This window comes from Vicugna pacos, chromosome 17 (assembly GCF_048564905.1).
Source record: "Vicugna pacos chromosome 17, VicPac4, whole genome shotgun sequence".
In the NCBI taxonomy this organism is placed as follows: domain Eukaryota; kingdom Metazoa; phylum Chordata; class Mammalia; order Artiodactyla; family Camelidae; genus Vicugna; species Vicugna pacos.
The window spans coordinates 33,931,624-33,958,885 of record NC_133003.1 but is presented as its reverse complement, the minus strand read 5'-3'; the positions used below and the strand labels follow the sequence as shown (position 1 = coordinate 33,958,885).

Sequence of the window (27,262 nt, the reverse complement as noted above, 5' to 3'; positions counted from 1 at the left end):
AATGAGGTATAGACTCTGGGATTCTGTTTTGAAATGAAATGTACGCCTGTGCAAATTTGGAGCAGGGCATGAATTCACTGGCACTAAATCCTCATTATAAGCCAAATGGATGTGCTAATGTTAAAAATTAAAACATCTACCATTCAGGTGACATTGCATTTCCTTCAAAGGCAGGGTCTTGCCAGTCTTTTGTAAATAGCTCGTTAATTATAGTCTTCTAAATAGACATCTAATAGTTACTTAAATTATAATTTTGTTTTCATGAGGGTTTTAAAGAATTATTGTTACATGAATGAGAGCAAAATAAAGTTGACTTGCCTAATACATCAGGAGTTCACAGGTCCTTTTTGAAAGCAGCTTATTGTAGACACTGTGAAATATTTTCTGTCTGCTGCTTTTGACAGTACCTGTGTCAGTGCCTTTTGACAGTGCCTGTGCCAGTTCATCACAGACACTGTGAAATAATTTCTGTCTACTGCTTTTGACATTGTGCATGCATGACAGTGCATGTTATGTGCGTCATAAATATGTGCGCCCAGTGAAATTACACTCATGACTGGTTGCTGAAATGTATCACAGCTTTTGAAGAGAAGCCCATGAGTGATGGATGTACAGAGTCATCCAAGGCGGGATCAGACAGCAGCCTCAGTGAATCCAGTCAGCTAAACATCTTGAATCTCAAGTCTTGTTATAGGTATGAACAGATTGATTTTCTTTTCCTTTTATGTGGAATCCTGAGGTGCTCTTCTCTGAAGCCTTCCATGCCCCTTTCATAGAAATCAGAGTCAAGCACTGAGTTCTCTAGGCCACTTCCATGGAGAACCGCCATACACCCACCTGACTTACATGAGTTTGAATGCACACTGTAGGTGCGGTGCCTGTTGCTTCCCTCATAAACAGAAATTAGTCTGGATATGAATCAAATATTATTTCATGGTCTTTTTCTGAGTGTACATTTAGGCTCTGTGTCTTTCTTAGAAATTTAGTTCCATGAGAACAAGGAAGAGTTGTTTTACTTGATTTAGCAAAAGCTTTAAGTAAATATAGTCCATATATGTATGTTAGCTGACACAAATTAGTCATCCATGGTCAACAAGTGATTATGAAGTACCCGCTGTGTGCTGCACACTTTTCTAGGCTCTGGTGATATAGTAGAGAATGAGACTGACATCCTTGACCTCCAGGATCTTTGTTTATATGTAATAAATACTTCTAAATAATCAAATAAGCAATTTTAAGAGTACATAGTATCACAGAGAAAAAGTTGAGAAGGCTATGCTATATATGTTATCGATGGCATCTTGGTCTGGAGAGCAAAGAGAACCCTCCCTGAAGGAAGTACATGTTTAAGTTCAGTCAATCCAGAAATAGTTATCAAGTATCCCCTGTGTCCCAGGTACTTTTCTAGGAACTGGGTATAGAGAAGGAACAAGACAAGAGTAGGGAAGACCCAGATGAATAGAATGGGGAAGAATATCTAAGGCAGAGGAAATGGCATGTGCAGTGACCTGGAGAGAGCCTGGGATAGTCCAGTAGCTGAAGAAAGTCAAGATAACTGGAGCCAAAAGAGAGAGGGAACAGTAGGATGGAAGACTGGAGGGGTGCACAGGGTTAGATCATACCCGTCTTTGTAGGCTATAGTCAGCTATTAGGTCTTCATCCTATAAGCAATGGGAAGTCTTTGAGTGTGTAAGCCAAGGAATGTGATTCATTCACCCATTTTCATTCAACAGATGACTTTTGAGCCTTTTTAATAGGCACGTCTTGGCCAGGTCCTAGGTGTAGAGCAGCAAATAAGACAAATGTGAGACTGCTAATTGCACTTTGGTATTAGTTTTTCCCTTCTTTTTTTTTTTTTTTTTTTAATAATAAAATCCCTGGGTGGTGGTGGTGGTCGTGTTGTTGTTCTTGTTGTTGTTGTTTTTTGCCTGGGCCTGTTCAGAAATAAAGACCCCATTTCCCAGCCTTGTGGAAGATATGACTGTGTGACTTGGTGTAGGCCAGTGAGTTGTACATAGACGGGTATTTAAAAGAAGAGGGGCTGTGCTTCTTTTCACCTGGTCTTCCCCCCCTGCTGGTTGGAAAACAGAAGCTGGAACTAAACCTTGTGATGAAAGTCTATGGAAGGCAGCAGATTTAAAAGTCTGAAAGAGCCTGAGCCCCTGGAGGGTCTTGGAGCAACCTTATGAGCCCTGGCCTGCTTACTTCTGGACAACTTCTACATGAAGGAAAAATAAGTTCTTACCTAGTTTAAGCCACTATTAGTTTGGATTTTCCATGAACAGAGCAAGCTCATCTTAATTGGAACAATAGATAAGGTTCCAGTTCTCATGTGGTTTACACTCTGTTGTAGGGAGTTAGGTCAGAAACAAACGGAAGGGAAAGTCATTTGGAGACAGGTAGACACTGGGAAGACAGTATTGGATGGTGACTTTAGATTAATGGCTCAAGATGTCTTTGAAGAAGTGGGAGTTAAGCTGCAGCATGACAGATTTTATGAAAGATTGCTCGCAGAGGTGTGGCGAATCAGTTTTAAGAGGAGATACTCTCCTCCTCTTTGAACAGGGCAAAAAGATAGGATTTATGGTAGTTTTCTCCAGTCAGTCCCTACATATTCAGATTTAACTGCATAAAACATCCTTTAACATACAAATACCATACTGTAACAGCACAAATACCTCAAACAGAACCTCAGCTCATTGGGTCTGTACTCATACCAGTTACCAAAGTGTAGTTCTAACTTCCCAGCCACCACCCAGGCAGGCTTCCCTGAGTCTGAACCAGTGATGGGAGGTGAGTGCATTTGTGTGATATTTAGTGATAGATCTTGTGGTCCACCCTGCCAGTCTCCATCGGCAAATTCTAGATTTTAGAAGAACATGGTTGCGCCATTCCATGTTGAAGCTGAGGGACCTTTTGGAAAGGGTCTAATTGATACTTGAGAAGAGAATCTGTGATCTGTGAGGGCCCCTTTCCCTCAGAGAAGTTGTACTTCACCTATCAGCTAGGATATGCTTTCCTCAGCACTGTGAAATTAAGACCGTTGTTACTGGATGAGAAGCCATGGTGAGAGCAGCTGGTATGCACGCTTCACCTGTCCTGGCTTGGTTTTCTCCTTTCCCCAGCACCAGAGCATCACTTTATCTCATTGACTGGGACTGACAGACTAAGATGCTTTTTCGAGTGATCGCGGAACCGATGTGGCAGAAGCAATCTTGTCCTGTGAACAGAGTGAAACCACATACTTTTGTCCTGTCTTCTCTGAGACAGCAGGAAGAATAAGGACTTGTGTAGCCAGAGCTTACAAGGGGCATTTAGATACCTACTCTGACTGTGGTTCCTGTCCATAACCTCTCACTTGTCTCGTTGCTATGGAAAAACCACTGTATTTTTCCTTTATTGGGTTTGCTTCTTTTTATCAAGGTTAACATCATTACTTGATATTTACTAGGGAGCCATAAGGAGGTTATGCAAATGATGGTGCTAACAACTCCTGAACTTCCTGGAAGGATGGTTTGTTCCTGGATAAGGAATTTCTTGATCTATGAGGAAAGCAATGGCCCAGGGGTCATGAGACTCTGGGTTTAGTTCTAAGCTCTTCTCTCTGACTCATCTGGTGACCCTTAGTCACCACCCAACTCCCACCCGACTCCCAGTTCTCAGGAACTCTGAAGATAGGGCATCATAATGTTTATAGTCACTGAGCTATTAGGAAGGCTGGAGCTCTAAGTATGAATATGGAAGTCAATCAATGATTCTATCAGCTAATTCACTAATAGCTTCTAATCTGAAAGAAGATATCAAACAATGGTTAAGCTGTTACGCATGGACCTTGGAGTCAGATATCTAGGTACAGGATGAAGGACCAGCTCTGCCACACTTTTAACTGTATGAACTTAAGCAAGTTTCTTAGCCTCTCTGAGGCTCAGTTTATTACAGAATAATGAGGAAGCAGTATCTTCCTCCTAAGTACAATGCTTAAATAAGTCCATGCCTAGGGAGCATTTAGCACTATGCCTGGCACTCAGTAAAAGGCAGCTTTTAAATTTATTTAAATTATTAATACATGATAATGATAAATAACAATAGTAATTAGCTTTCTAAAATACCCTGAATGACCTGGTTTGGAAGTCCCAGTGAGAGGAGACTGAAAAAAAACTTTCTGTACAAGCAGCAAAGCTGTGATAGAATGCAGTGTAGACAGCAAGCAAAAATGGCCCTGTTGGAAAGGTGTGGCCTGTGAAAGTGCTTGAGAAATCCTTAAAAGAAGAAAACTTAAATGATGGGAATTTTTCTGTAGCTTCTAGAAGCCTTATGTAACAGACAGTATTGTTGTCCTTTTCTCCTACTTTCACCAAAAACAAACAAACCCCCCTTCCCCCGAAAAATCTCATACTCCTTTTCAGTAAAACTTCCTTCTTCTCCCCCATGACCAGGTATTCCTCCAAGGAAGAGAACCATCTCTCTAGCCAAAAGGTGAACCCTGAGACAATCGAGAATTTCTCTTCTCAATTAATTATTTTAGAAGTGGGAACAAAACCTAGTTCTGGCCAATCAAAAATGAGAGGTTGGCTGGAGAAGTTTGCAGAAAGAACTTTTCCAGAAGAAATTTCTGTTTCACTGTTAAGTTCGGGAAGAGGCAGTCTCTTTTCTGCTAGATCTTGTTTCATCCACATATGAAGCCTTAAGCTGTGTGGCAGCCATTTTGTGACTGTGAGGTCACAAAGTAAAGCTCCTGTGTTGAGGATGGTAGAGTAATAGCTAGAGAAAGATTTTTATATTGCACGCACTGAGTGATTCTCCTGAAATTTGCTTCATTTAGAACTGAGGTCCTGATGTCACTCACTTGTGTCCCTTTTCTGCTCTTCCAACGTTGTAAGTATGGAACTTGAGTTACGCTACTGCTCTTAGCTATTGCCTGCTTGAGGGCCAATCACAGAAATTATCTTTTCTCTTTAGGAGGCAAATTATCCAAGAGACAAGAGGGTATTTTCTTGTAAATTAGTGGTGGAATAGAAAGAACAAAATATTCATAGCCTGAATACCTGTCCTTTGTGCATAGACTAATGTGATACAGAATATATATATATATATACACACATACATATATATATATAGTATATATACATACTATATATATGGTATAAATACACCATTGATACCTTTTTAAGTATGTGTTTGTATGTCAGGTCTACAGCTAAGCAGGAAGCAAACTACTGAGAGCTTATTGGAGTGTTTTGTCTTTTTTTGTTTTATCCTTTTGATTTACCACAGGAGGAATTCAAACTGATTTTTAATCCAGGGTAACTTAAGGAGAACAACCTAGGGGGAATAATTTACCCTCCTCTCTCGGTAGTATTAAGCCTAGTGAAACGTAACAGAATGAACTTCCTCATCCACTTTCAGAATAGGTGAGAACATTTACACCACCTTCAGCCCCCACTTCACAGTGTGATACAGATAATTTCAAATACTTTACCCCCTAGTAAAGAGTCGAGTTCTGTGTGGAAACCCAAGAATGATACTGTCCACGTTTGGACACTAGAAAGCTGCTTTCCAGACTCAGGTATCACAAGGCAGTTGTCTTTTGGAGTTTCAGAGACCCATCTCAAGGGGAATAGAGAAAACCTTATAGCTTGTGCCTAAAAGCCAAATATCAGAATGTCTTTGGATTAGGCTGTCTCTTTTCCCTAGGTTTGTATTTTCTTCTGTTGGTACGATCATGTGGCAGGCCATGGAATGGGGCAAGTTTCTGAGCTTTGTTCATTAGCATTGTACTTTTAGAGAATTGTACTTTGATACAGAGATGAAAAAAACTTAAGGTTTGTTCTAAGTTCTCTTCAATGGCTATAACACTACTAGCTCAAGAAAACAGTGATACTAAAAAGAGATGATCAAACCAACCATTTAGTATTGTAGAAACAGGGGTTTCAATAAAAGCACCTCCCTCTATAGGTTGTGTGGGAACTATACGGGTACAATTTTGGTTGTTCCAGGGGTTGGGAGTATTTGTAGCTTTTGTCTTCCTCTGCACAGATGAAATCTTCTGATTCTTTTATTTATGAATTTTAGTTTAATGCCCAAATATATAAGTACTGCAGTGTGTAATACATTATGATAAGTGACTTTTCCCCCTTTGTATTACAGGTAGGGCATGTTTGTTTCTTTCTTTATTTGATATGTTGGTGTGCTTTCTGTGAATTTTATTTCTGAAGAAAGGTGGTGTTGCAAAATGAATGACTGATAACTACTGGTTTACTCAAGGAGACGACTTCCCTATGGTTCGGGAGAATTTTTCAACTTTATAACCAGGTGATTCAGGGTTCTGTGGATATAACCTCTCTTCTTGCAGAAAGCATTTCATCAATGCCAGCTCCTTCCAGCTTGAAAAGTGTTTAAAGACAAGAAAATTCATTCATTGGCAGATAATTTCATAATGAGTCAGTGGAGAGCTGGTACATTAGAAGAATAATTTAGAGGACAATTTTGTGTGTTTCTAGGTAATTAGCTAATCTGTTTCATGGTTTACAGTACTGACTACAGGTATGTATTTGCCACGTGTGACATTTTCCTTCCTCTCAGGTTACTTTTGTATAGAAAGTTTATTTCTTAAGCTGTGTTTCTTGGTTACCAGTTTTTAAAAGAGCTGAAATCTGCATGAGTATTGAATGTGGAATGTTGAGCTCGTTTTAATCAGCAAAGTGCACTGTACTGCAGTAAAAATTGCAACCCTAATCATTTCTTTCTGCTACGAGATACTGTTCTATTCTGTGCATGGATTTCCAGTTCACATCTTACAGGATTTGAATCCTGAACTTACAGGACTTTCTTGAGCACTGTTTTCATGAGCAAAGAAAAAAATCACGAGTTGCAGCAGGACTGATGTAATAATATGGGACTGGCCATATTGGTATCATGTGATGAGCCACAAAACTGTGTGTGTGCATGTGTTGTGGGGAAAAGTCTATTCCTCAGGTTTTTTAAAGCCCACAATTTGAGTTAAAATGCAAGTATATTATCTGGGCAGCATAATTCATCATGAAATTCTCACTCAGGCTTACTCTAATACAAATTCCTTATAAAGTTAGCCTGGAAACTGAAGCACAAAAGAATGAACCATGTTGCAGGCAAGTTGAGGTTGAAGTGAGTGTCTAGGATCTATTTCCTTATATGGAGGTAAACTGAAACATATGGAACCAACATATTCAGTTAAGAGATTCCTGAAGTGATGGGGCTAAGTTCAAGATGAAGTCTGTCAATAGAAAACACACACTGGGGGACAGATTGTGAAAAGGTAACTTGTGTCCCTATGAAACTTTCCATTTTTATGGGAGGAAGCTTTGATGATCTTGGCACTCCTTCTTGTTAAAGAAAGATGTAGCCTCAGAATCCTTCTAAACACAGAAGCCACTACCAGCTCATTCTTGGCACATGAAATGAAGCATTTCTGTTTTGTGTCCCTTGTAAGTGATGGCAACATATAGATGAACACCAAAGTATAAAAGAACCCAACCTTTATCTGGAGAGGAAGAATTCCTTTAATTGATGCGGAGCATTGCCTACTATTTGCAAAGCTTTAGCACTAGAAGTTTTCTCTAGTTGTCAGCTGGTTCCTAGGACCAGCATCCTAAGATAGAGGTTTTCTTTTTTTGTATTTTTTTGCTTTGTTTTTGTATATATATATTTTTATTGAAGTATAGTCTGGTTACAATGTTGTGTCAATTTCTGGTGTACAACTTAATCCTTTAGTCATACATGAGCATACATATATTTGTTTTCATATCCTTTTCACCATAAGTCACTATAAGATATTGAATATAGTTCCTGTGCTATATAATATGAACTTGTTGTTTATCTATTTTATATATACTAGTTAGTATCTGCTAATCTCGGACGCACAATGTATCCCTTCCTACCCCTTTCCCGGCTGGTAACCATAAGTCTGTTTTCTATGTCTGTGAGTCTGTTTCTGTTTTATAAATAAGTTTGTTTGTCTTTTTTTTTTTTTTAGATTCCACGTGTAAGTGATATCATATGGCATTTTTTCTTTTTCTCTCTGGCTTATTTCATTTAGAGTGACAATCTCCAAGTTCATCCATGTTGCTGCAAATGGGATTATTTTGTTCTTTTTTTGGCTGCATCGTATTCCATTGTATAAATACAGCACAACTTCTCTATCAAGTCATCAGATGATGGACATTTAGGTTGTTTCCATGTCTGGGCTATTGTAGCCAAGTGTTGTAGTGCTGCTGTGAACATTGGGATGCATGTATCTTTCTGAATTAGGTTCCCTCTGGATATATGCCCAGGAGTGGGATTGCTGGATCATAGGGTAAGTCTATGTTTAGTTTTTTGAGGAATCTCCATACTATTTTCCGTAACAGCTGCACCAAACTACATTCCCACCAACAGTTTAGGAGGGTTTCCTTTTCTCCACATCCTCTCCAGCATTTATTGTTTGTGGACTTTTTAATGATGGTCATTCTGACCAGTGTGAGGTGATACCTCATTGTAGTTTTGATTTGCATTTCAGATAGAGGTTTTATTAAGCCAGAATAAAAAGAAAGGGCTAAGAGATGTAACTTATTTAATATGTCCAAGATTTCTTTGATGGGGAAAAAAAAGAGAGGAAAAATGATCTCTAAGTCTATAGTCACACACGTTGACAGTTCAGTTAATCTCAGGGGAAACAAAAGTCAAAACAAAAATATGGAATCACTTTGCAAGTGAAATCGTTTATCAGTCGTGCTTGCAGACCAGATAAAATGATACCTTTGATTCTGCAGGAACAATTGCCTAATCTATCATTTTGGATATAGGAAACTTTTCAGGTTTGCTATGTAACCATTGGATTTTATAAAAATCCACTGAAGAGATCTAGCTTATTGGTAGCGTTCTCTTGTAAACACTGTGTAATTTGTTTTCTAATTGAGAACTTTTCCCCAAACCTAGACTTTTTATAAAACCTCCCATGGATACTACACATAGAAAAATCTCAACATTGCTCATTAGAGAGCTGACTATAAGATGAGAACTATCCTCCTGGCTTTATTCTATTAGAAAACAAAACATCTTCAAACATCTAAATACCGTACCTCTACCACATCTCCCCTTGGGTTTTCTGACTCATTTCCTGGAGTGCTTTTGTTCTCCTTCTCAGTTTTGCTGCATGTGTGATACGCTGAAGGAACTGAATTTTGACACTGCATGTAATTCAATCTTTCAGGGCAAAGGCAATGGTGGATCAAACAGAGCCTAGAATCTTCTTAGGGGAGCAAATAGAAAATGCCACAAGTCTACCTACCCCTGGGGCAGATTTATGGCTTAGTGTCTGGTGAATCTTGAGATTAACACTCTCCAACCCCTATTGTCTAGACCTAGCAAAGGCAGAAGATTAATGTCAACAGGGAGGCAGCCTGGGCTGGATGTTGGAAATACAGATCCTACCTTTGACTGGGCTATAGATCAAAGACGCTTGCCATTTAGACAGCCCCTGGAAGGATATTTGCAAATCGAGGGAAGACATTCATGTCACAAGTGAAAAAGTCAGCCTCAGAAAAGAAAAAGAAGGTGTGTGAACACTTGAATTCAGCAACCACAGTAATCTCATATTTTAACTTGAGCAACTTCTATTTTATGGGTTAGAGTTAGTTGAAATGGAGGTGAAAATGAGGTTAGAGATCTTGCCTGTGTGTTACAACCTTTGTTCAGTGATGATGAACACAAGGATCACCTCTGAGACCTCAAGGGCAGAAGCAGGATATTTGTTTACCACCATTAGTTCCCAGTCAAATGTGTGAGTTTGGAAGTTTGCTTTCATCAAAAGAAGTTTAAAGGGGAAGTTTGGAGAGATGATTTACCATCTCTCCTCCCTTGAGGAAAATGTTTAGGTGTTTTACTTCTACAGAACATAGGAGGATTGAGATAAATCATAAAATACACTCTGTCTGAAATGAGAGCACAAGGCTGGCTGATATCTAGCAGAGGAGTGGTCAGTGGTCTTGATTTCTGACCGGAAGGGTCACAGATGGACACGGGGTGAGAGTCTGTGGGCTCTAAGTCACCCCTGGTTTTGACTACTCTCTCTTTGGTTCTGAGCTTGGCATTAGGTTTTAAAGACCTTACTGTCTGCTGGAGTGTTTCTCACCTGGTGCCATTTTGGTCCCCTTATGTTCCATTCTCCACATAAAGTCAAACTAAACTCTTTAAAAATATGAATTGGATGAGATCATACCTTAACCAGGTATGATCCTCCAATGGCTCCCCCCTCTTCCATTTAAAATAGCATCCTAACTCCTTCTGTGGACCTTTAAAGCCAGCAGGTGAACCTCACCCAGTAAGTGCCACACTTACTGTGGATGAGTGACTCAGGATGGGTGAGTCACCAGAGTAAATGTATGAGTGGTGCTAATAAACCTTAACTTTTAAGGTGAAAATAAATATAAAGGAAATTAGTGGAGAGTAGTACAAGATGAGTTTGGAGAGGATGGCGAGACATTTTAGGGTAAGGATAAAGAGTTTTACTTTATCCTGAGTGCAAGGGAAATTACTGAAAGGTGATACAATCAGATTTGTGTTTTTTCAAAGATCCCTTGGGCTGCCATGTTCAGGATGGATTGAAGAGATCAGGAATGTAAGCTGGAAACCTCCTTAGGAGACCATTGTAGTAGCTTAGGGAATGGGAAACCAGTGGACACAAAATGTATTTTGAAAGTAAAATTCATGAAATTGATTGGGCATAGGGTGAGGTGAAGGAGAGGAAATACCTTGCTTGATTGATGGTTACTAGCTTGTCTGTGAGGTGTCATTCCTATGACCCAGGACTCAAATGTCACCACTTTCACAATGGTTAGTATCATCATTAGTATCATCCGCTGCTATGCGCAGAGTTTAGTTGGCTTTTGCTTGTTTTGGGCAAAAATCTAATTATGTTAGAAATTCACTGGACTTTGATTTAAGGGACTTTGTCAAAGCAACGTACTGCAGCATCTTTTCTTGTATGTGAATGAAGCACTTACTATGAGATTTCATCATTTCCCTTTCCCCCCCCCCAGAGCATATGATTGTCAACAAAAGTGTGTGTCCTGGGAATAAATAAAATGAAACAAAAAAACCAAGGAGTTGAGACATGTTAATAATACACACCTCTTCTGAAAAGGGAACAATGAACAGATATATTTTCTTGGATAAGTTAGTGTTAATAAAAAGTATAAAGTGTTAGATGATTGAAGGTTTTCTAATGGGGACTATCTATGGAACAAAGCCAAATGCATTTTTTAATTTGTTTCTTTTTTAATTGAAATGTAGTCAGTTACAATGTGTCAATTTCTGGTGTACAGCACAGTGTCCCAGTCATACAAATATATGCATATATTCGTTTTCATATTCTTTTTCATTAAAGGTTATTACAAGATACTAAATGTAGTTCCCCTGTGCTATACAGAAGAAATTTGTTTTTAATCTATTTTTATATATAATGGCTAAATATTGAACACATCTTATAAAAATACAGAATGACTATCAACAGTAAAATATCTGCAACATATAGTGGAAAGTTCTGGCACCATAGCAACTCTCTGGGTGAGATTCTTTCAGCTAAGGCAGCTGGCTGAATACCATCTAGCAAAGTGCAGTGTCTTTTCACACTTCCAGTTAAAATCGGCCAATAATTTAGCCTAACAATCTGGTGCTGCTCAAGAAGTCTTCTTCAGCAAATCTAAGTTTTGCATGTGAACGGTTAGTTGTTAGTCTTCATTCTGTACCACTTACAGCTGGTCCTCATACTGTTCAGAGCAAGTGGCATCACAAAATTTCCCAACAATCATTAATAACAGTGCTGTTACATGGGTTTCTTACTATTTTAAATGCCCTCTGAGGTCCTCTATTTATACCCCCAGAAAATTTTAACCTGAAATAAAAATTATTAATATGTTGAATATTGCCAGCAGAGATTTTAGCCTTCTGTTTGTCTTTATAAAAGCAACTTTTCATAAGTATTATTTATAATATGTGGTCAGCATGCCACATTTTTTGGTATGAGCTCCAAAAGGGTTGCATAAGCCTTTTCTTCTTCCAAAGGAAGGTTTTAATCACAAATTTTCTCTTGTATTTGTATTTCATCTAACTTGTTGTAAGGACTTACCAAAAAGTATCTAGATTATGACTATCTTTTGAGTCCTTAGAAACTCTATCTTTTATTGTTTTTTTTTCTTTTTTTCGCGTCTTAACCTTTTCTGTTTCCTTCTTGTCATCCATCTTCTGTCTCCATGTTTTCCTCCCATTCTTCTCCAAGCAATTTATCTTTAAGCTACTTTATATGTGTCAGTCTCTGAGCTATGTATGAAGGCAAAAGACCCTTTGCCTGAAGGTCATACAATTAAATGGATGAAAAAGATTTGGAAACAAGAAATTGCAATTTTAGTAAAAGGGGTTCTCAGAGATGGGTGAAGTATTAAGATGGCTAGTGAGAGTATTTGACTCATACATCTTCTCTGTTTTATTCATTCAGTTAACAAATACTTATTGAGCTAGACAGCTTAAAGCCTAGAAGTGTAGAGAGTTTAAAATAACTGCACATATAGCAGCATAACAGCAATTGTGGTATACGTCATCTTGGAAAAGTTTAGGGTCCTATGGGATCACATAACAGAGGAAACAAACTACCTAGTTTGAATATGGAAGGTAGACTTCTCCTGAGGATGGACACACACTGTGACTTGAAGGATGGAGAGAAAGAGTTAGAAAGTCAGTGAGCAAGGGGTAGTGATCTGTGCAAAGACCCTAAGGTGGAAGAAAGCCAGTACAATTGAAGACCAATAAGCCAAGGGAAGAGTGGTGCAGCAAGAACTAGGGAGCTGTTAGTTCACATTGAAGACTTTAACCTTAATCTCAAGAGCCATAGAAACCATTTAAGCAGAAGATGGACAGGACATTGTACTTGTCAGCATTTTATTTTATCTTGTCTCCCCAGCCTTGACTTTTGGTCAGTTTCCAAAGTGGAGTTGGTAACTGAAGGATTGGAGATCAGTACCTAGGATTAGTGCATTATTTGCAATTAGAGTTCATATACTGATACCCCAAGCCAGAAAACACGCTGACAGCATGGCCTGAGGATTTGAGCCTACTAAAAGACACACTGCCCGTGTCACTGAGGTTTACACAGTGAGCTTTGAGAGCAGCAGTCAGTCCAACGCTATTTTTTGCTTTCACCACATTTGTATTATAACTTGTGAAACACCTGAAATATTACAGCCTTGATAAGGTCTTTGAAAAACACATTCAGATCAGCAACCTCCCTTTTTCTCTCTCTTTTTAAAATCTGGAGAACTTCAGTGATATTCACACCAGCAATTAGTGATAATACCTGATAAAAATTGAGTACTCGTACCATATTTTCATGAAGTTCAACATTTTTCTCACTATCTGGTATTTGTGTTTATGTGTTTTTTGGGGCCTTTTCCCATTTGCTAATTAAATACCACCTTGGAGAGAAAGAGTGCATAGTGTCAAGAGGGTCTTTGAAATTGTTCTGAAATTACATACATGGTAATATATCTAAATCAAGCGAGACTGTGTGTGACCATGTGTAGGTAATGAAGCATTGAAAGCTTTGCTTAAATTAAAACAAAATTCTTTATTTTTTTTATAAGAATCCCCAACCTTAGTTCAAATCAGATGAGCACCATAAAGAACAAAAGCCAGGAAGAGTTTCTAATTGTTTTCCCTCATCTGAAAATTGTTTTAAAAATAAATGTTACAATAATCGTTTTCCAGGAAGAACCATCATTTCATATCGAGTAACCTCCAGTAAACTTCAAAGGCTTTTCATGACAGATTTTTGTGTGTGAGATAGATAGATAGATAGATATAGATGTGCACAGGGTTTATATAATAGTCACAGAGTTGGGGTTATTTTATTCTACCAAGTGGTTTATAAATTCATTTTCCACTATCACCTTTACTCATTTAGGCTCCAAAATCAGTACTCTGCTATGTGCATAGAAAGAATAATGGCTGTTCAAAGGAAACCATGAACAAAACAAAAAGACAACCTATGGAATGGGAAAAAATATTTGCAAATGATGCAACTGACATGGGATTAATTTGCAAAACATACAAACAGCTTATACAGATCAATATCAGAAAGACAAACAACCCATCAAAAAATGAGCAGAAGACCTAAATAGACATTTCTCCAAAGAAGACATTCAGATGACCAATAAGCACATGAAAAGATGCTCAACATTGCTAATTATTAGAGAAATGCAAATCAAAACTGCAATGAGGTATCACCTCATACTGGTCAGAATGGCCATCATCAAAAAGACTACAAATAATAAGTGCTGAAGAGGGTGTGGATAAAAGGGAACCCTCTGACCCTGTTTTGGGGAATGTAAATTGGTGCAGCTACTATGAAGAACATGGAGTTCCCTTAAAAAACTAAAATTAGAGTTACCATATGATCCAGCAATCCCACTCCTAGGTATATATCCAGAGAAGACTCTAATTTGAAAAGGTATATGCTCTCTAATATTCATAGAAACACTATTTACAATAGCCAGGACATGGAAACAACCTAAATGTCTTTTGACAGATGAATTGATAAAGAAGATGTGGAGGGTGTGTGTGTGTTTACACATACACAATGGTATATTACTCAGCCATAAAAAAGAATGAAATAATGTCATTTGCAGCAACATGAATGGACCTAGAGATTATCATACTAAGTGTAGTAAGTCAGGCAGAGAAAGACAAATATCATATGATATCACTTGTATGTAGAATCTTAAAAATATGATACAAATGAACTTATTTACAAAACAGAAATAGACTCATAGACATAGAAAACAAACTTATTGTTACCAAAGAGGGAAGGATGGGACGGGTAAATTAGGAATTTGGGATTAACAGATACACAAAATAGGTAATTTGAGATTACAGAATAGGTAAACAACAAAGACCTACTGTATAGCACGGGGAACTACATTCAGTATCTTGTAATAACCTATAATGGAAAAGAATCTGAAAAGATCACACACACACACACACACACAGACACACAGACACACACACACACACATAATTGAATCACTTTGCAGTACACCTGAAACATTGTAAATCGACTATACTTTAATTAAAAAATTAAAAATTAAAAAAAAAACAAGGAAAGAAAAGATTTAGGATGAAATAGTAATTAAAAAAAGAATGATGCTTGTTGATGCTCAGGCAGTTCATTTAGCTAAAAACCCAGGCCTGAATGTTCTTATTGATACTTTAGTTTCAAAAGTTACCAAGATTATGTTAATTTATTCTTATTTACACTAGTCTTAGAAATACAGAGCTAAAATCAGGTTCTGTCTTGTCTCTTCCTCTCTCTTGTAACTACTAAGTTACAGCTACTTAGGGATCTAGCCCTAATTTAACATTGTTAAATAATTCAATGCAAAATTGGCTGAAAGTCAGCAAAAACATTGTGAAACAATGGAAAACATCCTCCCATTTTGGAAATGATGTAGAATTGTCACTGCATATTTGTAGATGGTAGGAGTTGTTTGAATTCTTACTGCTTTTGCCACTATCCTGCCTAACGATAAGAAAAGCCCACAAACATCTAACTTTTCTAAAGCTACGGTCTATAGTGGTCCCCTCTCATCCAGTTTCATGTAGAAGAATTATCAGTAATGACACCAAAAGATACTGAAGAAGAAATTTACATCTTTGATAAAGTCTTTAAAAAAAATGGCGAATGGAGACCCATTTAACATTGCACAGCAACACCTTTTCACGTTTGCCTTCCCCATCTCTCTCTATATTTATTTATGACTGCCAGACATTTCTCTTTCCTGTCTCTCCATTTCCTTAAACTTCACCCACAAACTCACCCTGCCTGAATCTTTTCTTTGCTTTTCCCTGCTCTGCTTATCTCTTCACTATGAATGTCTGTTTAGCTTCTCCTATCTCTTTCAATTCTTTTGTCTATCCATTTTAGACAAAATCAAAGGTGGGAAGACTGCAGAATAAGTAAAGAGCCTTTCTCCTTAGTAAGGTTGAGGGGAGAGGCAGATAAAACCTAGACTATGCTTCCCGTATTTGAATGTTCACATGAACCACCTGGGGAACCCTGTTTAAAAAGCAGATTCTAATTCAGTGGGTCTGGGATTGAACCTCATATTCTGCACTTCTAATCGACTTGAGGACAGTCTGTTGCTGCTGGTTCCTGGACAACACTTTGGATTACAGTGCCTTAAAGAATAGTCAAATCCTCCACAGACATAGAAAACAAACTTACGGTTACCAGGTGGGGAAGGGAGTGGGAAAAGATAATTTGGGAGTTCAAGATTTGCAGATACTAATGGCTATATATAAAATAGATGAACAACAAGTTTCTACTGTATAGCACAGGGAACTATATATAATATCCTATAGTAACCTAAAATGAAAAAGAACATGAAAAGAAATATGTGTATGTGTAAGTATGACTGAAACATTATGCTGTATGCCAGAACATACAACATTGTAAACTGACTATACTGCAATAAAAAAGAAAGAAAGAAAAAAAAAAAAAAGAACAGTCAAGCTGGGTACCAAGAGAGAAGGCCTGGATATAAAGTAGCTAGCTAGACTATAAACTCCACAAAGACAGTGGTGGTGTCTGCTTTACTTGCCACTGTAGCACATGGCCTGACACAGGCCACCATATTCATTAAATACTTTCTTTTCCTGATGATCTTCAATAAAGCAATCACTGAATGCTTCTGTTTATTTCAATCTAGTCTTCTCTTAACACTTGAAATGCCTGAGCAGTACCCACGTTTCTTGGAGCAACCCCATTTATTCCAGACAGTCATCTGGCATGTGATTTACACTGAATCCAGAGGCACTGAAGTACTTTTGTCTGACCCTTGCAGTCTTCAGAGATTCATTGTTGACTCCCAAGTGCACTCACATCCCACACTTGGCCATAGCTCACTTCTGACAGGCTGGTTTGGATCTTAATCACGGCTCCCAAAGTTTTAGTTAATATAGCTTTATCCGTGAACTTAATCAGCAAGCACTCCACTTTATCATTTCAGCCATTGATCAAACAACAGCCACTAAATCACAGAGGGCCCTGACTGATCCCTGAAAACTATGCCCATTCTTGAGGCTGAGCCATTGATGGAAACTACTTGTATTTTGCTTTTTTAACCACTTATTTACCAGTTTCCTTTGAACAGAATAGCTCCTACTTAACAGTTTTTAAAATTATTTAATAGCAAATATAAAGCTTGTTTTTTTTAGTTTTTAAAATGTAAAAAAAAGAGTTGGAAGGGTAAAAGTTTAAATAGGGAATTTATTCTTTCTGTAATTTGACTCCCCTTCTCAGAGACACCCATTAAATATTGTTTTTCCCTCTAGAGCTTTTAATTTGCATTTTCTATTCATATATAGTGTGTCAGAAACATTTACTACTAATTAGATATTCATGTGCTCATCCCATCCCTAGTTCCTTGTAGCTCAGATGGGCCATGAGACTAGCTTAGGCTCCTGTGTTGTAAACAAAAGTGACATGTGTCGTTACTGAGCTGTGCATGAAGTAGGATGAGTTCTCCATGAGCTTTGTTCCTTTGTTGCAAAGACTGGAGAGTTCCTATATTCCAAATAGTGCAGATTCAAAATGACAGACCTCTGTCAGCCTGGGTCACGAGTGACTGTATGGATTAGAGCTCTCTTATCTGGTACATCTGTATTATATATGTACCATGAGCAAAATATACCCTCATTATGTTTAATTATTAAGATTTCAGGGTTAATTTGTTACCACAGCAAAACCAACCATAACCTAATATATACATCTACAGATATTTTTTAATTCAGTAAGATCAAACTATGTCTGTTGACCTGCAGCTTATTTTGTACACTTAACATTTCTAGCCAGCAATCCTTGTCAGTATTATCCTAAGTTATAAAACCATAGGACCTGATTTTGACATTTTAATAACCATCCACTTAAAATATAATCTGAAAAAATTTATGCATATGGTGAATATTGACTATATGCCCGCCTGCAGGTATATAGATGTAAATATTCACTTTGCCATTTAGTCATTAGTCAATGTGTTTTACAATAATTATGTGTAAATAGTCTTGTGTGTAAAACATACAACCTTGTAGACTTAAATAGCATTCTCATGAAGAAAAAATGTTGAAAGAAATTTTTTTAAGATGAAACATTTAAGAATGCAATGAAGAATGAGCCAAAAGCAAAAACAAACAACAACAACAATGAAATTCCTTGGTTTTTTTGGAAATGACACAGGAGAACATCAGTTTCTTTCTACATGATAAACTTTAGGATACCTAATTGTTAACAAGGGAGGGGAGCGGCTTATAAAACACAGGGAAACATAAGTATAAAAACTACAAAAATGACTGAAGATACAGTTAACTTCAGTTTTAAAGGGATGACGTTTTCACGTTTTTAATGGAAATTCTGAGAAGTCAGAATTTGATTAATAGAAATTTTACTGCAGAAACAGATTCACATCATAGGAAAGCTACATTAAGCTTTTATTTAGTCTTGAACGATGACATTAGGTCAGGGAAAACATTTTTTTAATCATCATTTACATACCTTTGAATTTTTTTTTGTGGTGTGTCTGCTTATGAGCTGTCCCTTCATTAAGTTGTGAGTTGTGAGTGTTTAGAGCTCAATGGAAGATAGGAGTAGGTCAGAGAATCATTTCTATTGTGGACATTGATTCATTGATTGTATTTTGATTACCCACCATCGTTTACCTTTCCTACCAGCACCCTGGTTTCCTTCAGGCTGGCTCCATTGAATGCTGTATTATAATAGTGCCTTTTGTGAAAACCTGTTTTTTTGCTGTCTTGGTGGGAAAGAAAATCAAATTGTGCATCCTTCTTATCATGAAAGTGAGGGAGAACTTGGAAGTATCTCCTGTCCACTCCTTTTTTTGTTTTATTTCGTTTTCCATTCTGGTGTGAGAAAAAGTAAGAAAGAAGAGAAAGTGAAGGCAATGATGGATCAGATATTTAAAGACAGGTTCATAATGTGCTCATCTGTGGCCCTGAAAAGATGGAAAACCAGCCTCTACTTTATCTTTTTCTGCTTCCTTTCTTCTTTTTTTAATCTTCTTTTCTATTTCCTATTCTTATTTTTCCCCACAAGCTTTTTTTTTTTAAGTCACTTTTAATTTTCTCCCACTTCCTTGTTCTCTTTGTTTTTCTTTCCTTTTTCTTCCTAGCCTATGTTTTTTCTTCCTTTGATACTCAAGGCATTCATCTCTGGAAATCTCTGTGTCTCTTTTCTCCCTAGTCATCCAACAGTGTTTGTGTCTCTAATGAAGTTTTTTCTTTATCCCCTCCTGTATCCTTATCCTTTCATTATGTCAAGATACTCAGAGAAGAAAAATGTCTTGACTGTGTTTTCCACAACTCAAACGGAATGTAACTATTGTTTGCTGAGAAAAGAATGTCATGTGACTTGCAGTGTTTTCCTTTGTCTAGATGTCCCACTCATCACTGGCTACTCTGTTTGGCTGTGAGGGACGTATACAGGGCCCAAACTATGTTCTCTGCCCAAACATTTGCAACAGAGATTGGTCCTGAGGCCTCCAGCCTTCTGCACATAATGATTCTTTTGCTCAATTCTCTGCATCTAATATTCATATTTTAAAAAATTATTTCAACTGGATTCTAGCTGGATCTGCAAAACTCACAAAAATTTAAATGTTTTTGTCAATTGTGGACAGTGGGCCAATAGATTCAAGCATCTTCCAGCCTCCTCAATTGTAGCCTCTACTTCCTGTCTCTCATCCCTTTTCTAGTCCCTCCCGTCTCTCCAACACACTCTCCCATTGTATTTTACAGTAACAGGAGTGTTAGAAAAAGAATTCATAAGAGCATACTCTATTGGAAACTGTCACCACTGAGCTGACCATCAGAAGACCAGTATCATAGTATCATGTAAATGTATTATTTTTCAGCAGAGAAAGAGGTTGTCAGAAAGTCTTAATGTGTGGACTCTGCAGAAACAATGAGCTTATACAAATGCATAGACTCAAGAAATATGATCAATGCTCTTGTGGTTTGTGTGATCTGTTTCTGTGATGAATGGCAAGCCACTAAGCGGGCAGTTAAAGTAGGAGGAAGAAACCTCAGGTTTATATTAGATAGTGGTCCTTAAGGTCAGCTGTGAGTATTTCCTTGTGCATTTCATCATGAAACTGATTATTAGCCCTGCTCATGATGATGTGTTTTGGCCATCTCAGAGGAAATATTGGGGTACATTATTTTTTTTGATCCAAATAAATGGAAAAAAACCATATTTAGAAAGACATTCTACTACTAAAAGGAGTCCAAGATATCTTTGTCCAACTCACTTATTTTTCAATGTAGAAGCTGAGGTTCATAGAGATTAGAGAGCTGCTCATGCCATGCAGGTATTACTGGACAAAATGAGGTCCAGAATCAAGGTTTCTGGGCTCTGTGAGTTGGTGCCTTTGAAATTTCTTGAAATACACATTTATGTAATTTTTCCTAATGATAACTATATTTTTTGTTTTTTTTTATACTGAAGTCCTTTTTGGTAGTGGTAACAAGTTCAACAAATATATATTTGTTCACATCTTTACTTTTTAAAGTTTATTATATGTAAAGAATTGCACTTGTGATTTGAATATGTATGGAGTGATTTTGTTATATTTATTTTGTTACATTTGTTATACTTGCTTACTATTGCTGATGACAAACAATGACAAACTTAGTGGCTTAAAATAGCACGAGTGTATGATCTTATAGTTCTGCAGGATAGAAGTCTCACAATAGTGGTTAGGCTTTGATTTCTAGACCCCAGCTGGCTTGATTTGAAAGAGCTGTGTGACTTTGGACATCTTACTTAACTGTTCTCTGACTCAGTTTCCTGTTCTGTAAAATGTGGATATTGATGGTACCTACCACTTAAAACTACTATGAAGATTATAGGAGTTAATTCACATTAAACACATAGAGCAGTGTCTGGCACGTTGTAAGCACAGGAGAGAGAGAGGGATTGAGTCTTCTTATTGTCCTTACTAATAAGAAAATTGAACAACAGAATTCCTGCTGTTTAAGAATTTACAGTTGAGTTGTCAAGTGGTGTTTTACTATGAATAGTGTTTTACACTATGAATTATTCAATTTTTTCAATAGTTGCAATGTGTAATGAGATGAATGTGCTTGGTGTATAAGACAGGACATTTTGAGTGGGGGGCCAGTTTAGAAAAGGCTTAAATCAAAAAAGTTTAATCTGAACATTGTTTATCCAGTGAGTAAGCTGGACAAAAGTCAAAAATGAACTTAGTTTGTTGGTTCATGCTTGTCAAGATCAATCAGTAAATATTGGTTACCTCTGATGACCAAAACTTGGTGGGAAGTGGATGTCTCTTCCTCTACATAAAAATTTTTCTATCAAGTGGTTTCTCATTAATGAACACAAGGCTCAAAACCATTTCTGCCCCACATATGAACGTATACTAAGAATTCTCTTCTGTAAACTTGTAGCTAGCTCTGCTCTTTGTTGTTTTAAGTTCTTTAAACAATACCTTGAGTGGAAGGGTCACTCCAAGACAAATGTGGGATGCTCTGATGGTGGGATTAAGTGACCTAGTTGTAACAGGCTGCAGAGACAACCATGATGTAGGCCTTAATTTGACTGAATGGCACCCCGGTAGTAGAATTACTAGGCTGCTGGGCTCACCAGAGTCTTAGGCCCCATCTTTGTAAGGCTAAAAGCTCCTGAATAGCATTTGATATCTACTACATGTCTTGAGTACCGTTCACTTCACCAAAGAAAAAATTACTTCCAACATTTATTATGCTGATTTGTGGATCTTGTATTGTACTTTTAGATAGAGGTATTTGAAATGCTTTCTGTAGAACTGCTGGATTATGGATTTCAGAATGTAGATTAGATTTAATTCATACTTGCACAGCTATATATTACATGACCTAATAAAATATTTTCAAGGCAATTTTCTACAAATGGCTATAGTTGAGAGTTCATGTCATGGAGCTGTAGGCTATAAGATTACAAGTGGGTTTTGGCCTATGATGCTCATGCTCTTTCTGATACCTCCAAATTCTCTGTTGCACACAACCTTTAGTATAAAAACATACTCACCAATAATCATCATAATAAAATCTTTCCTTGAGTCCACCTCCCCTATGGCTGCTACCTTATGTCTTTGCTTTCCTTCATAAGCAAGCCATAATAATTCCCGTATTCAATTCCCCTTTTTAACTTTTTTTATAAATATGAAAATATTTTTTGAAACTGTCAAATGTATGTTGCATATAAGAAGAGTGCATAAAATGTATTTACACAGTTTAGAGAATAAAAATAACATGAACATCCATAAACTCATTTTCTAATTTAAGAAGTAGAATACTATCTATATCTTATAATCTTCTTTTGTGTCTTTTTGCAGTCAGACCCCTGCTTCTCTATCTTCCATACTTTTAAAGTAAGCATATTATGATTTTTGTGTTAATAGTTCCCTTACCCGTCTTTATGTGGATTAACTTGTTATTTGGTTTCAAAAATCTCAGAAGCAGACCAGCTTGATTATGCAGGGGAAAGATAGTATTTTCATTATTAGAAGAAGGGTTTAATTGAAGAGAAGTTTAATGGCATTTCTCGGTCAGAGTCTAGCTTGAACCTTATTGAAAATTTATCGGTCCTTTCTGGAGAAGTGAGTGAGCAAGGGCAGAAGATGATCAGGAAAACGTAAGTTTTCCTACAGGTAAGACACTTGGAATAGGTTCTGACATCAGCAGAAATATGGTCAAATTTGGGTTACTCTGTGTGTTCTGCTTTTAAGTGAACCACGCTCTCCCTTTGAGTAGTATGTCCAAGCAGAATTGTTCTGGATGGTGAAATGTCCTCAGATGGTGCAGGCAGCAAGGATAGAGGGAAGAGCTGAAAGTCATCAGCACTTTTCTTATGCCGGCTATGTACAGTTAAGAATCTGGGGCATTCTTTCCTGGGATCAGGCTAACTAGCAGCAGGTGTCATGGTGATGGCAGCCTCAGGATTCCTGTTCCCACTGTCACACTGATCCGCTCTGGACTCACAACCTGAACTCACATGCCTGGTGCATGGCTGTCACTCTAGAATAGCCTCTATCCTGGGATAGCCTCTCTCCTGTGATTGGTTCTGCTGGACTCATTTCTTTTTCTTTCTTAGCTTAGTTTCTCATTTTCAATGGAACTCATCCTTTGGTAGCTATTGAAGAGAGATTACATAAGCGGTATTGTTTTTGAGGATATGCATATTTAAATGCAATCCTTCTACCCTTGTACTGGGTTAGTAGCTTAGCTGAGTGCAGAATTTTAGGTTGGAAATCATTTTCCTTGCTTGCAGCCATTCTGATTTCTGATTCTTTGTTTCTGACCAATTATTTTTTTCTTTTGTCTATGAAAAATTGGGACTCATGTCTTTATCCTCACTGATATGTTTATTTTCATCTCTTTATTTTGGACATTCAGTGGGCCCTTTCAATCTGGTGATAATGTCCTTCAGGAAATACTGCAGTTTTGTTGATAATTTCTACTCCTTTCTCTCCTTTGTTTATATGGTACCCCTGTTTCTTGGAAGTTGAACTTTCTCTGCTTTTTTCCTCGTTGTCTTATTTTTTTCTCTTCTATTTTCCCTCTGTATATTTATTTATTTTGCTTTCCTTTCTGAGTGATTTCCTTAGTTATATCTTCCACTTCTTGCTCTACATAATGTTTCAGTCTGGTTGTCTTGTATTTCATTTTCAAGAGCATCTTGTTTTGCTTATGAAAGCAATGTCTTTCTTTTACCATTTGAAAGGTATTCAAAACAGTAATTTTTTGAAGTTTACATCTGTGTAGTGTCTGTTTCCTCTGAGTTTTGTTTTTTTTTTTTAACTCTGTATTGTAATGATTTCTGTCTTCTTCCATGTTAGAGACATTGGACTTCTCCACATCATTCCACTCCTTGAAATCACTGACTTGCCTTCTGGTACATGGCTCTTTCCTGATTTTTCCCCTATACCTTTTAATTAGCCTTATTTGCTGGCTTGTCCACCTCTGAGCCAAACTCTAAATCATAATGTTCTTTGGTTCCTTGTGTCTCATATCTGTTCCGTCACTCTAGGTTAGCAATCTGTTCATCATAGCATCAAGAAAACACTTGTATATTGATTGATAATTTTATCTCCATTATTAATCTCTTCTCTGGGTTTTCAGTCTTAAAGATCCAGTTATTCATTTTCTTCATAGCATATTCCATTTTACATGATGTAGTGATTAGCATATCTAATTACATCCTCATTTTCTTCCCAGACTCTGAAGCCTATTAAGGAAGAAACTGTATCTGTATGCTCACTGTTATTTACCTGGCATAGCACCTGTCATATGGTAGGGGCTCAATAATGCATATTGAATTAATTAATACACATGCATCAATATATGCATATATGTGAATATGACTTCGATTTTGGCCCCATATTTTCTGTTCTCCACCATATTGTACTGTGTAAGACTGAATTAGGGACTTTTCAGGACGTTGAAGGCTGTCATGAAGCACTGCCCTTATTTGTTTCTTGTTTTGTTATGTTTCCTGTATGTGCACTGATCAAAGCCTTAGGGAAAAGAGTCAACCTCTTGGTGACATTAAAAATCAGATACCTTAGAAAAAGGTAATGAATTATATCAAGAGAGTTGAAAAAGAGTTTATTTCAAAAACACCTATTTAACTTGTGAAAAATAAACCCCAAATTAGTAGCACTTAACTCCTTACCAAAATCCAAAATTTAAAAAGAACCGTGTATTTTTTCCCCTCAATTTTTCATTGTCTTCCATAAGGGGAAAAAGTACCATGAGATTAATCAGGCACCTAATCACGGGTTTTTACCTAGTTCTGGAGTCTACATTAACTCCTGACATCTTTATTTGTTGAAATATCCTTTGGGGGATCCAAGCAGAGTAGACTTGAAAACCAGGGGATTTCCACCAGCCTCCTGGCTAGAACTTTCCCCTTTAGTTGTTCACATTGCCTAAGGGTGGTAAGCCAAAGATTATTGAAAAGAAAACAATGATTTGCTAGGTAATGTGATATTGAATGCCAGTGTTGCCTGTTCAGGGAATTACACCTCCCACGCTGTGGAAACAGGCTTGCTCTATTGTGCTGAAATCACATTTTAGATTCTCAGCTATGCTTCGATGTCTCTGGTGTCTGAGCCTGTCTCTGAAGTGAGTTCAGCTGTGCCTAGATTAAAATCCAATTTAATGCAAAGAGATTTGCACTGTATACTAACTATACATGACCAATGAAACAACCCCTTGGGAGTCTTTTTTTTTTTTTTAAGATTTTAAAAGGTACAATTAGCTTGATAATGATTGACACAATTCAGTCATTAGAATAGTTTAAGACATTTTATTCACATACATTTTGAAGAGTTTCTATACAACAGATGCTGTCTTAAGTACTCTAAGTATTATAGGAAACATGTCAAAAAGTTGGAGAAAGAAAATGAGAAAGTAAATATATTGAAAATCCAAGTACTTTGTGGTAAAATAAAACAAATACTATAATGTGATTTTCGATATCTTCCATGGGTTATGTATTTGGTTCTTTAAACTAAGGTGATCATGGAAAACTTCTTTGAGGAGGTACTTTCAAGCTGAGATTTGGAGAATAACCAGGAATCAGTCCCAGAAAACACCATTCTGTGTAAGGGAAATAGGACCAAAAATCTATGTCATCACAGAGCTTGGTGTACAGATCAGCTTGGCTGAATGTAGTGAGGGAAGTGGGATAGTGTTTGGTGGTAATGTCAGAAAGTTGGGTGGAGATTGAATGATGTAGGACATCACTCAAGTGGAAGTCTCCAAAGTCATTCAAAGAGTCTGTGATAGTAAAATGACTTTTTAAATAATGCTAAATATTATTTGCCTTTTTCACTGTCATTTTCTCATGTGCATATGGTAGAGTTTTTCAGAGGGTACACACAACTTTCCTTGCATCCTTCACACTTCTGAAATCTCAGGGCACGTGACTAATCTGAAATGTAAGATAAGATAGGTGCCTCAAAGGAGAGATGCTACATAAGTCAAACAAGCTGCTAAGAAAAATTTCAGCTGAAAATTTTAATGCCTGAGCTGAAGGTGGAGCAAGGCTAATATGAGACTCTAGAACCTGTAGAAGCCTTAAACTCAAGGTAACTTGACAGCCACTCACAGGCTCTTTTTCATGAACTTTGCTGGGTACCCTTGAGACTAGGGGCAGAATAAGGAGTCCACAGAAAGCTTCACTGGTGGTGCAGGCCTAGCAGAGGGAACAACAACTTCTGTGAGAAAGGCATGAAGCCCCAGCCAAGTCATTTTGTTGAAACTGTCAGGCAAGGGATTTAAAATAAATATGATGAATATGTTAAGGGTTCTAGTAGAAACAAAAGACAACACACAATATCAGATGATAGATTTTGGCAGAGAGATGGAAATTATAGGAAACAATCAAATAGAAATGCTAGAAATCAAAAACAAGAAAAGAATAATACCTTTGACATGCTTATCAGTATACTCAATCTAGCTGAGGAAATAATTAGTGAAACTGAAGGTAGGCCAATAGAAATTACCCAGTCTGAAACACAAATGGGAAAAAGAATTAAAAAAAAAAAAGAAGAAAAATTGAGCATTCAAGAGTTGTGGAACAATATCAAATGATTTAACATACATATGATTGGACTCCTAGAAAAAGAAGAGATAAAGAATAAAACAGAAGCAATGTTTGAAAACTATGGCTGAGAATTTTCTAAAATTAATGAAAGATTCCAAACCACAAATCTGAGAAATTTAGAGACTACTAAGGATTAAAAAACCAAAACCAAAAAAAACCAAACCCCCAAAACCTGGACACAACATACTCAAACTAGTGAAAACCAAGATAAAGATAAAACCTTGAAGAAAGTACAAGAGCAAAAGATACATTACATAAATAAGAACAAACATAAAAATGAGAAAAGATACCTTTTCAGAACTCTACAAGCCAAAAGACAGTAGAGTGAGATTTTTGAAGCACTGCAGAAAAGTTGGCTCAGAATTCTACATCCAGCAAAAATATCTTTCAAATATGAAAGATAAATAAAGATTTTCTCAGACAAATAAAAACAGAAATTCGTTATCATCAGATCTATTCTACTACAAATGTTAAAGGATTTTCTTCAGGCAGAATAATATAAAGTGATAAAAACTT

The 27,262-nt window shown here is 37.1% G+C and overlaps 1 long non-coding RNA gene across 3 annotated transcripts in view; it reads left to right on the top strand.

Annotated features, from left to right (window-relative positions):
• Nucleotides 1-4,772: 4,772 nt before the first annotated feature.
• LOC140686785 (uncharacterized) overlaps nt 4,773-27,262 on the top strand; it is a 343,874-nt gene continuing 321,384 nt past the window's right edge. For all 3 annotated transcript variants that reach the window (XR_012060702.1, XR_012060701.1, XR_012060700.1), the window contains exon 1: nt 4,773-4,875. This is a non-coding gene — a long non-coding RNA (uncharacterized lncRNA). The remainder of the gene's footprint in view (nt 4,876-27,262) is intronic.